Genomic DNA, 13,091 nt, shown 5'->3' on the forward strand with positions numbered 1-13,091 from the left:
ATTTGAGATACTGCTGCCTCAGTATCCAACCCTTCATTCGAAGTCTTTGACAATTTGGTGCGTAACCTACGTGACGTTTCCGGTGGTAACACCTGAAAAGTGCATAAAGTTCTCTCTTTTCGGCTTTCAGTAATATGGCCTTATTAGCTTTATCATCCTCAGTTAGCTCATAATTAAGTGCTAATAAGAGAAAGTGCTGAAAACTAGTGCCTCCAAAATTTTTACGCCAAAATTCTTGAGAAATTTTAAATAAACCAAACATCATTAAGATTCTAAAACAGTATTCGTCATGTCTTCATAATTATTTCACAACATATTCACCCTCTCGAGGAACACATGTCTTCCAACGAGAAACCAGTTTATTGATACCGACATTGCTTGATCTTGTTGACCGAGTTGCAACATCACACCTGCTGGCATCGCTTCAGCAGTATCAAAGTGAAGTATTCGAAGGTGTTCAGTATTCTTTAACTTTTAGAAATAGGTGAAAAACTGATGGGTACAAGTCTGCAATGTATAGAGGATGATCGATGACAGAGAATCCAAGGTTCAAAATGGAGACGTCGCTGGGATTTTATGGTCTGGAATTGCTATGCTGAAGTAGAGGGTGCTCCATGCGTGGACGGACTCTGCGAATATCGAAATTCGATTACAGCATGCTATTTCTGCAGCAATGACATAGATACGTTGGAGACTGGCATGTTACATGTTACGGTTCGCACCAGTCTAGCGGCAAAAGGTTTCACCGTGCGTTAGCTAAGAAGGAAGTCCCCCCGAGTAATATGCATGACAAGTAATACTCAACCGATATTCAGAACGGAATGAAAAATTCAGAGGAGTTACTTTTCCTCACATCCTCGTATTAATTTCCCGAATGTGGTGTAAAAAACCCTCAAAGTTCTCCGTGTTTGTGCAGTATTCACATAAGCGGCTCATAGTTTTACGATGATGTACTTTTACTCTTGTACCATCGCACATACCCGTCTCTTCTCATCAAACGACTAAGCATCCCTTACTTTCTCGTGGCGTGTCTTCTGGTATTTTCAATCCAACTACACCTAATAATAGTTCATCATTCCCAATCCTCACAGGTGCAACTGAATCCAAATTCTCAACAAACTTAAAGGCATGCTGAATGTCACAGATTTTATCAAAACTTTGAATTGGCCGATACCGCAATGTGGAAAACAGTGATTGCTTGTATCACACTCTTAAACTATGATGTTCAGGTCACGATACAAATATTCAGGTTCTAAGTAGAGAGAATAAGTCAAACTCTTAGTTGTTGCGGTCGCATTTATTTTCTTGATTTACACATGACATACTTGTATGCTGAGCTAAATATGACCGTCTTAGTGTTAGAAACTAGTAATCACTGTTTTCTACATTTCAGTCTTGGTCAAATAGTGGTTTTAATAACATCTACAAAATTCAGATATACAAATTGCTGTCCCCATACTAAGATATCTTCACCTTACTTACGGAAAACGGCGTTACCAAAGACGTGGTTTTTGTATCTAGGAGACACACTAGGATGTGACCGTTCATCAATACTTTCTTCCCTTAGTCTTTCTACGCCTTATGTATTTAAATGTTATCTGCCTGTAACCGAGTTACTTCATCCAGCAGATGCTTAATCACATCCCATGACAGAACTTTTTTTATTCATTTTGCACACTTACTACCATCAAAAATACAAAGTATACCCAAGACAACAAGGAAGAAGAAACGACAGGATAAACAATCATACAGCAAAAAAAAAAAAAAAAAAAAAAAAAAAAAAAAAAAAAAAAAAAAAAAAAAAAACTCTGAAGTCGGCACTTGCTTATATTGCTGATGTAGGGTCGTCTACTGCAGAACCATGTAGCTAGCTACTGTCTTCAGTTGGTTGTCGATATTCATCTGCAGTAATTCTTCCACCACGAAATGTAGTAGAATGTGTAGCGTTTGTTTCATTTAACTATCTCAATAAATGTTCCGTTCACTTATTATTTTTTAAGGAAAAGACCTTACTTGAATCATTCTTTATGTCACTGGATAATACCTTTTTGTCTACCATATGTTAAACGAACTGCATAACTTCCCTTAGATGGCAGCTGCAAAGCACACACTTTACCGTTGTTTACTCACTCTCTGGTGACCACTTCCCATCGTACAATTTTCGGTTTTAGATTAGCCGCGTGCGTTGGCTCGCCCCCTCGAAGCGTACATCATTTTGCACCGGATAAGCGACGCAAACAAAGCAGAAGCCCGTTACCACCTGTGAGCGCCCGGCCATCTTTATTATGTGCGCAGAAATTGGATGCTGCATCAGCATATTCCGAAGCACTTTACGGACTTGATTGCGAAGCATTTGCATTCATCGTAATTAAAAACACGCTCTTGTCCCAGAGCTTTTTAATTAAAAAATAAATTCGTTCCTGCTGTATCATAATGCAGACTTTCATCTTTATATTAGATGCTCGCTGAAGGACGGTACCGTCCCCTGGGGTAGGGGGTGGGTGGGAATGGGGAGTCGTCGAAACGACAGTCAAGATCCGGGTGTCTGCATTATACATGCAACATATCGTCAGAGATATTGAACTAGCTGAAGTTAAAAATGGGAATCGACGTGTACCTTTGCGTCTCATATTTTCAGTTGAAGCTGTGTGATATTTGGATGCCTTATTTATGATGATTTATTACGAAGGGAGTTTTTGTAGTTTGACACAATCACATTAAAATATACAGCGACACGACGTTAAAAATTAGTGTAAATTGAAACAGTACATTTTTATTCCTTTTTTAACGATCTGTTGCCATCTATGATACCCTACTCAGATGTGTCTAAAACTACAACAGAATTTGCAAAATTATCAACATTAGCATTATGATAGCTCAAAAGAAGTGGTAATAGAGATAACACGTGTGAACTGGTATGCAGCAAAAACGCAACATACCGTTGTTCCTAAGCTATTAAAGAGAACACAATAAACTTTGAGCCAAAACAGGCATCGTTAAGTAAAATGATAAGAATAGTCTACCGTGATAAATGACAATTCAGCTTTATGGTAAGGTCACTCTCTGAAAACTCATGCTGCTGCAGCACAAATGGCTGGAGATTTTGAAACTGGATCCTGCTCCCTGCAAGTTTCGCTGAAGATCATGAAGATAAAATTAGAGATATGGGGGATTAGACGGAAGCAAACTAAAGTTAGTTCTCCCAGCGATCTGTTCGCACCTGAAACAGGATAGGTGGGAAGTGAGAGGAGTACTTAAAGCACTCTTCGCCACACACTGTAACGTCGCCTGCCGGGTACAGATGTATCATGTAATAATAGTAGTACCTGCTGCACCCCGAGATGTTTTACATACTGTGGACCTACGTTTGTATCGTTTGTCAGCAGTGAAATATGATCGGAAAATGAACTACAACTTGCGTAAGGTGATTAATAATTGACCATTTCATTGCCGGTGGTCCAGTTGCACATTGTAGCACCCTTCATAATTCTAGTTGGTTAATTAATTAAAATTTGTTATTGTTTCGCCACACAATATGCTCAATACATTAAATCATCAGCGGCAATAATGTACATCAGGAGGATAGTAACGTCGTTCAGTGTGTTACACAGGATTACATCTGGTGACGGCTTATTAAAGCGATTTCCACGTGCCGACTTACACGCTGCAGTAGTGCAGCCAAAGCTATCGAAATAAATAAGCTCATTTTGATTATTTGTCTCAATGATATTAAACAGCTCATTATTTCCTCCCTTTGTTTCACCTACTTTCACTTACTAGAATTAGTAGTTGACTGAATCAACAGCTCTATTTATTTTGTGGGAATGGCTACAAATTCGTTATTAGAAGGTCTGACTGTATTTGGCCTGTTAAGTGAAAATGACGCAAGTAGGGTAAAAATTAATAACGGAGAAATAACACATTCATTTATTCAACAGTTGATGAGAACTCTACTTCATAAAATGACTTCTCTCGGAGAAGAAACAGTGTTTGTACTTTAGATAAAGAGACCTAGATCGTAAGAGAAAATTAATGGGAAAAAAGATAAGGAAGAAAGCAACCTCATTCTTTATATGAAAATGATATTCCACCTACTACAAACTATTCAAAAGCCAAATGTACTTAAAACTGAATCCAGCTTTGCAGTTTCCTTTAGAAAAGAATAAATGAAAAGAAACTTAGTTTCACAGAGACACAGAACGATTCTGACTCTCCTTTCTTATCGTCAAAAGACGTAACTGTGAATAGTAAGCTCACGATGATAGAAACAAGAGACATTCTCTGTAGCCTTGATAATAGCCTCCCTGCAGTGCGGGAGGCTGTGAATAGCTTTCTTGAATGACAGCATATCCCAGATGCACTAACCTGGCTAAAGTGACTGCCACAGTTCTCGTATACCAGAAGGCCTGAACGAAAAGACTTCGCCTCAGCTAGAGGGCGACATTAATATTGACAGCCCACCAAGATCTCATATTAATATTGTCCCCAGTGTCTGAGCGTGGGGAAGGTATGGACTACGACTCTACTCCGGGGAGCCCCTGACTTTAATGGACAATGGGGAAATGTTGTAGTAATCGTAACACTAAAAAGTAAAAGATTTAGAAAATAAACCTAGAGATTTATTCTGAAATCAGTTCAGAATAATGTACTCTTAACCGAGAGCAACCTCCAATGAGGTAACAACATTTCGAGAACGACATATGGAAAGAGCATTGATCTGTAACTACATAAGTTTAACTTGAGAACAGTTCGGAGAGGGAATATTGAACGAAGGTAAGTAGGACTGAGGATGAAATATGGGGTGAAACGTTTTCGTATGGTTGGTGCCGCAGCTCTAAACAAAATGGTTCTAAGCACTATGGGACTTAACATCCGACGTCATCAGTCGCCTAGACTTAGAACTACTTAAACCTAGATAACCTAACGACATCACACACATCCATGCTTGAGGCAGGATTCGAACCTGCTAACAACTTATGCCATAGTATAATGTAACGTCTGCCTAAGCGTAAGACAGAGCGTCGCCTTCTGAATGTTATGTTACGTTATAGATCACTTACCAATCTGTTCTGCGCAAACCCGACCCATGGCGGAAGTACCGCTTACGCAAGCTGTAAAACGGCAGTGAATTCTCAGAGCTGTCATTCTTACTCAGATGATACACGTGGAACGATTTCCGACGTGATTATGCATACACGAAGCCCAGTGGAGGACCTACAACTTGGCCCTCAGTTTGGCCCACAACCAATTTATCTGCGTCCTAGACACACTGGGCTTCACCTGGAGCTCTAGGGTCTGGGGTGCGATTTCGTATGACAGTAGGAGCACTCCCGTCGTTATCCCTTGCACCTTGAATGCAAATTTTTGCGGCAGCCTCGTGATTCGATTTATTGTGCAGCCATCCATGGAAAGTGTTCCAGGGATACATCAAAAATGGCTAGTGCTCGCCCACATGCATCTGTTGTAGCTCAGCCGGCCGCGGTGACCGAGCTGTTCTAGGTGCTTCAATCAGGAACTGCGCGACTGCTACTGTCGCAGGTTCGAATCCTGCCTCGGGCATGGATGTGTGTGATGTCCTTAGGTTTAAGTAGTTCTAAGTTCTAGGGGACTGATGACCTCAGATGTTTAGTCCCATAGTGCTCAGAGCCATTTGAACCATTTTTTTGTTGTAGCTCAACACGCTCTACGGAGTATCGATATGAGCTTTGGCTTGGTCGGTCACCAAATCTGTCTCAAGTGTAGTACATATGGGACCCTATCGGACAACCGCAACGTCATCCTAAAACAGCATTAACCGTTCGTGTATTGACCGAAAAATGCAACGGGCATGGAACTCCATCCCACAAACAGATATTCAGTACCTGTACAACACAATGGCTGCACGTTTGCATACTTGCGTTCAACATTTTGGCTGTTACCCCTGTTATTAATGTACCACAGTTTCACAATAGCAATGACTTACTTTGCGCTTTCATTAAACTGTGATCTTGCAAAGTGGACCACATAAATATATTACCTAGAGCAAACGGGTTCTCGAAATTTCATTATTCTACATTAACTACTTTTTGGTGTGCGAATTTTTCCCATCAGTGTCAATAAGGTCTTCCAGACAATTTACATAATTATCATAATTACTCTTCAGATCATTCCTCCACTGATCACAATCAGGATTTCTGTCGAATTAGTACAAAATTTTAGCCACATCGTCGTTCAAAACTCATAAATCCCCTGTCCTTTTTCCACAACTACACGTGCTCTTATACCGGCACAGAAATAACATCGATATTAGGGACTTCTCTCACGATGACGACATTGATCTATAGGTAACTACGATGTATTTATTGGCGGGGGTTAACATTCACAGTCCAGTTTCGTAAGATCAGCTGCCTTATACTATTTGTAAACTACACGTCATTTAAATCTGATAAAGATCTCCTTCTGAAGAAATCTTTTTGTGGTAAGTCTACCATCCGAGGAACGTTAAGTTTCCTAGCAATTGTCTTTACAGCTCATGTAACCGACAAAGGTAGTTCACCAATTTACAGAGACGTCCTATGGCCTACAGTCTACGTTAATAACGACGCCTATTGCTCTTCGTGTGCGTTGGCACTTACTTCTCCTAATGTGTTTCGTTTATGCGACGAAGAAATAGAAATTATGCTATAATATGGCCATACTCCCTTTTCTTACTTATTTTCATCAGTTTTATTTAACTTTCAGCACTACATTGTTTAAGCCAACAGGAAAATATGTAAATTAATTCAGAATTTGTGAATATTCAATTAAGAACTGATGTGTGTTATCATTGAAGGAGATGCTAACTGCCGGCCGTGTGACCGAGCGGTTCTAGGCGTTTCAGTCTGGTCGCAGGTTCGAATCCTGCCTCGGAGATGGATGTGTGTGATGTCCTTAGGTTAGTTAGGTATGAGTAGTCCTAAGTTCTAGGGGACTGATGACCTCAGATGTAAAGTCCCATAGTGCTCAGAGCCATTTGAACCACTTAGATGCTAAGAAATTAGATCAATATGTTTAGTCTGTGGGGAATTAGTAATCTTCAAAATCGAGATCGTTCAGATATCAATCGGTTACAAAGTAAGAGAAAAGTTTCTGCCCACGAAACTTCTCTTTCAACATTGGAACTCTGTGTTCTTCACTGTGATTATATCACATTTTATCACTTGCGCTTTAGCTGTCGTTGTTTGATAAGGCATTATCAAACCTGAGTAAAACCACATAGACGTGTTGAGGCCACTGAAGGGACTAAGTTTGTTGAATGCAGTACAGGGGTAGAAATTTCACGCTTCTGTTTCTAAACCAAATGATGCTTCGTCGTATTAAGCATTTCAAGAACCGCTCCCTAGTCCGGATTGGTGTGTTTACCACAACGCTTTAGGTATACTAATGCCTTTTTGCCAAATTTGGTGCGTTCGTTCGGATAGCAGCTGACCTTGGTACCAGACCGGTGGTCTATTTACTTCAGCCTTGCGAGCTGATCGAGTAGATTGTTCTTACTCGCCCCACCCTCCATTTCTCCCCCTCCCTCCCCCCCCCCCCCCCCTGCCTCCGCCCGTACTGCACGAGTGTCGAACTCGTGAGTACTCAGTCTAGTGTGTGCATCGGCCGGTGTCGCAGCGTCCTTCGCCAAGCGTAATTTTTTTTGGTTTATTGTCTGGCGGCGGCGTTCTCTGACTGCGTCACGACGTCTCCCGAGGTACCGTTTGTTCCAGTTTTGATAAGAGTAATCACCATGTTCAATGAGGTTCTTGAGAAATTCACGATTGGTTGATCTACGAACCGAATTATATCTAATCGGGTAAATACTGCCCGTTCTGATTCTGATTTGATATATTTTGTTGTGAAGTTGCAAGATTCTTTGCAAGTACACCGGTTGCCAACTGGGGTTTGTTCGCAGGTGATTTTTACATATCGTAATGGTTCCGTTAGTTCAGTCATCGAGCGACGGAGTATATTCCGTTTGGAGTTTAAAATGCTCCACCCAAATTGGACGATTCATTTCTTAAGGCGACATTGCTTCTTTTTGGAATCGTTCGCCATATCCAATGGGAACGCAGGTCTCCACAACATCGCTTACAATGTTACAGATCTATCCGAAGCGAGGGCATGTGTGTTCAAAAGAATATTCCTGCACATGTGAATGCTGTTACTAGATTCATGTTACGTTCGACTTGCAAGATGGAACCAGCTTTCTTTGTATTGAAAGCGGCCGTGTCAGATCCAATTGCCGCGTTCGCGTTGCGGTTTTAAAGTCGTAATCCTCAAAATTGAAAAACGTCGTCTGTTGAAATTATCTAAATCAATGTATTCTCAATTTGCTGTCAGTACATCTCCAGCCTTAGAGGCCGTTGGGGAGACATTACCCCCGACTCAGCGCTAGTTTCCCGCCATTAAGGGCACGTACAGATGCTGTCCCTGCTCCAGGGACGACGCCGTCATCGGTAGCACAATTTCAACCCCGGTGGACTCAGGATGGTGAAGATTTTGAAGTCACCCCTCCCCAATCTCACCTCCAGCAGAAGGTGATAATGGAGCGCGCTTCTTCCAGTCATGATGCTTTGAATACTGACGCTAACTGCGGTTCTTGGATCGTCAAGGAAGACGAGGATGGTTCTGTAGATGATGAAATGAATGTTGCATCTGCGTCCTCTCGTTTACCGTAGAAACGTCCGTTCGGTGGTTTCCAATGATTTAACGAAGACATTGTCTGCTGTTTTGCCTTTACAGTGCATTCCCTCTTCCTCCTGATATAGTGGAGCATCAGGATACTACCGATTCTCTTTCAGGTAGTTGGACAATGCTGACATTGCTGTCTTTTCTTTATCTGATGATGATGATGATGATTATCGCTCCCGGTTGTGTACCACGCATTCCGTTCAAATGGAGTGGGGACGCCTCCTCCCTCGCAGCGGACATTAATGAGCCCATTGCCTTTCCGCGTGAAGAAGTTACGTTGTCACCGAGTGGTGAGAAATAACGTTTCAATCTGAGTGTGCATCGTCGCACCAATATAAAAAGAAAGCATGGAATCCACACCCACGGTGGGGAGGATTCAAATCCTGTATCTTCTTCTCCGCCATTTGGCAGTGTTGTGAAGAAAGCGAATTGATGCGTAAATTCTTATCTAATTCTCCTTTCATGTCTTACATGTGTTAACTAAAGCAGGAGTTTACGTTTCTTACCACAAATGTTAACAGGATAAGTTCTCCATTACGGCTTTGCTACGTTATTTATGATTCCCAAAATGAAGTGCATTTTCAAGAAGTGATATTTCCCTCCCTGGGAATTGGGTGTTATTGTATGTTGCGCCATAAAGTTCGACTGACATGGCCGTGCTTTATAAGGACGGTATTCTGTCGACGGACTCTGAAACACTGGACGTTTTTCGGAGTATAGGGTACCGTTTTTGTAATCTCACTTAATTTTTCCTTATGCTCCATCTGGATGAGGTCGTTCATTTGACCTCTCGCGATTTTATGAGGAATATGCCGTTCATCTACTCCGTCAAAATCTGTGGAAAACTATGATGGGAGAGATGTTAACTGATTCTTATATTCTGGGGATCAAACTCCCATTTATGACAATTGTCGTGAACTTAATGATAAGGTAGCGTCGTTGAGTCCGCAGGACGCTTCGGTCTGCAGATATCCCACATTAGTGAAGTTTATGTATTTTGCAGCTATGTATTTATTATTCAACTTTATCATTTTTATTTCTCTGAATCTCTTTGCAGCCAGCTTTTGTCAACTGATGTTATTCCGGACCACTGTGCTGTTTTAGTGACTTTAAATCACATTCCGCAGTGGGTACATCTTTCTCGCCCTATTTGGAAGCTAAATATTTTACATCTGGCGGACCCCTCTATGGATGAACTGCTGCCGCGCAGGAGTGCGCAAACTGTTCCCAACTGCGTCATCGCTCATTTATGGAATGGAGAGTTACTATTGCCAAACCTGGGGTTCACACAGCATCCGTGCATTTTTGCGCTGTTAAATCGCTTGAAATGAGAATCTTATTATGCCGCCCTTCTTGACATTTATGATAATGCTCGAGACGTGCCTTTGAGATAAATGGAGGTCCACTGGTTGAAGGCGAAACTCCTGCACCTCAAAAGACGGCAGTTAGAGGGCATTCGTTTAGGTTGCCAACGAAGTTCGACTTTCCAGGATGAATTGGCGTCTATCTGTCATCTAATTCGGCATCGAACGTGATGTCAAAGGATGTCTCTCACTGTCATTCGTTCTGTCGGTGGTCTTGAGTGGTCATCACAACATGATATAATGCGTGCTTATGATCATTAGAATGTAACCCACAACCCATCACATTTGTAACTCATAACTAAACTGCAACATTAAGCGAAAAATAATTAAATATACACAGCATTTATATTTCTCTTGTACAGCTGATAATTATTCGGTAGCGGTGCACCAAGATACCATAGATTGGGAATAATCTGCATCTATCAGATACAAATATAACCGCTAAACCAACCGACAGTTTACGAAGAAAAATCAGAAATGCACTAAATTTTTCATTTAGTATCAAATATGATATCTATTACCACTTATTCTGCCAAGTTCTAAGCTTTTATTTTCCTCATTACGTTAACCAGAACGCACCTGGTATCAAAATCTAAACACACATAAAATGTTCAAAATTCAGCACACATTCTTTATTCAGTCGTACACCTGCCAGGAAAGGAAGGACGGAAGGAAGAAAGTGTGACAAAAGATATAATATAAAACACTGTTTACAGACTTTTCCTAATTCTACTGCAGACGCTGTAAAGGAGTGCTCCTTTGCAGCTTGCCATTATGCTTTATTATTATACAAAACTGATTGCAAATATTTAAATTTAGCGTATTTCCAATACGGCTTCAGAATCTAGCCGCAAAGGAATTAGATATGGAAGTAAATATGGAAGTACTAAGGAATTTATAGACAATCTTGAAGTTCTCTGCGGCTATAGTTCCCACGATAAGCAGTAGCTCAGTGGGCAGTTCAGTTGAAGAGCAACGGACACCTCTAAATGAGCCACAATGCAAGTTCGAATGAAAATCGTAATTTCACCGTAAGTTCCAGAAAGGTAACTGCGAAGACATCATGGCTAACAGAAGAAATACTCCAGCTAATTGATGAAAGAAGGAAGTACAAAAATAGCAGGGAAATTCGGGAATACAGAAATAAAAGACTTGAAGAAATCGAAAAGTAATAACTGTCGGAAGGAGTGACACAGGATACAGGAAAGTCAAAACAACCATCGGTGAAACCAAATGCCGGGGTCGTAAAATTAAGGGTGTAATGGGAAATGCCCTGCTACAGGCAGAAGAGAGAGAGGATAGGTGGAAAACTTACACTGAAGGCCTATATGAGAGGAAACCTCTTCAGATGACATGATAGAAGAGGAAACAGGAGTTGACATTAAAGAGATAGGCGCCCCAGTATTAGAATCAGCATTTAAAAGAGCTTTGGATAATAAGGTAAAAGAGATGGATAACATCGAATCAGAGTTTCTGGCGCCACTAGGGGAGGCGGCAACAAAACAAGTATACCATCTGACTTTCGGAACAACATCATCCAAACAATTCCGAAGACTGCAGCAGCAGACAAGTGCGAGAATTTTCGGACAATCAGCGGAACATCTCAAGCATCTAGGCTGCTGACGAATAATACACAAAAGAATTCAAAAGAAAACTGAGGAGGTGTTGGATTACGATCACAAACGTAAAGGCATCAGATAGGCAGATCCGTCGTCGCGATTGATAATGGAACAACGCTAAAGTAAAACCAGGGCATATTCGTAGCATTTCATGCCCCGGAAAAACTGTTTGACAATCTCAAATTGTGAAAGATATTCGAAATTCTGTGGGAAACAGTGGTAAGCTGTAGAAAAGACGAATAATACACAATATTTACAACAGCCAAGAAGGAAATATAAGAGTGGAAGACCAAGAACGCTCGGATTAAAATGGGTACAAAATAGGGATGTAGTCTTTCACCTTACTGTTAAATTTATATACAGGTATGAAAGCAGCAATGGCAGAAATAAAAGAAAGGTTTAAGAGTGTGGTTACAATCCTTGGTAAAAGGATATGAATGATAAGATTCGCAGATGACAGAGCTATTCTCAGTGGAAGTCATGAATAATTACAGGATATGTTAAATGGAATGAACAGGCTAATGATAGAGAATGTGGATTGAGAGTAAATCGGACAATAGCAATAAGAAATAACTTAAATGAGAACAGTACCAATTTAAAATCAAAATTGGGGATAAGATAGTAGATGAAATTAAGGAATTCTGCTACATAGGCACCAAAATATCACATGACAGACGGAGCAAGGAGAACGCAAGAAGCAGACTAGCAATAGCAGGCTAGCCAAGAGAAGTCGGCTGGTAACTAAAATAGGTCCTACTCTGAGGAAGAAATTTCTGAGGGTGTACGTTTCGGGAACGTTATTTTTATATGGCAATGAGACATGGGTTGTGGGAAAAACGGAACTGAAGAGAATCGAAACTTATGAGAGTTTGCGCTACAAATGATTGTTGAAATTTAGGTGGACTGATAAGTTAAGGAATGAGAAGGTTCTCTGCAGAACCGGCGAGCAAAGAAAAACAGCGACAAGAAGAAGGGACATCCATTAAAACATCAGAGAACTACTTCCATGGAAGTACAGGGAGATGTAGACGAAGACAGAGATTGGAATACATCCAGCAAATAATCAAGGTCGGGGGTTGCAAAGTGCTACTCTGAGATGAAAATATTGATAAGGGAAGGAAATTCGTATAGTGCCGCGCCAAAGCATTTAGAAGACTAATGACTCAAAAACAGAAAAAAGGGAACAAAATGTCCGTGAGAATGTTTCTAAGGCTATGTTCACTTCATTCAAGAATCTGAGCCTGAGGATGAGGGTACTTTATTTATTATTAACTGACAGCTCCATTAATGCCCGGATATTCATTTTGCCAATTGTCTATTAGAAGTAAAAACTTGTAATTATGTATTCCTCCAGTAGAGTGTGTGAGATGACCCCGGACAGCTGCTTTGCGCGTCTACAACACGATTTGGTAAACGT

This window comes from Schistocerca gregaria, chromosome 5 (genome assembly GCF_023897955.1).
Source record: "Schistocerca gregaria isolate iqSchGreg1 chromosome 5, iqSchGreg1.2, whole genome shotgun sequence".
In the NCBI taxonomy this organism is placed as follows: domain Eukaryota; kingdom Metazoa; phylum Arthropoda; class Insecta; order Orthoptera; family Acrididae; genus Schistocerca; species Schistocerca gregaria.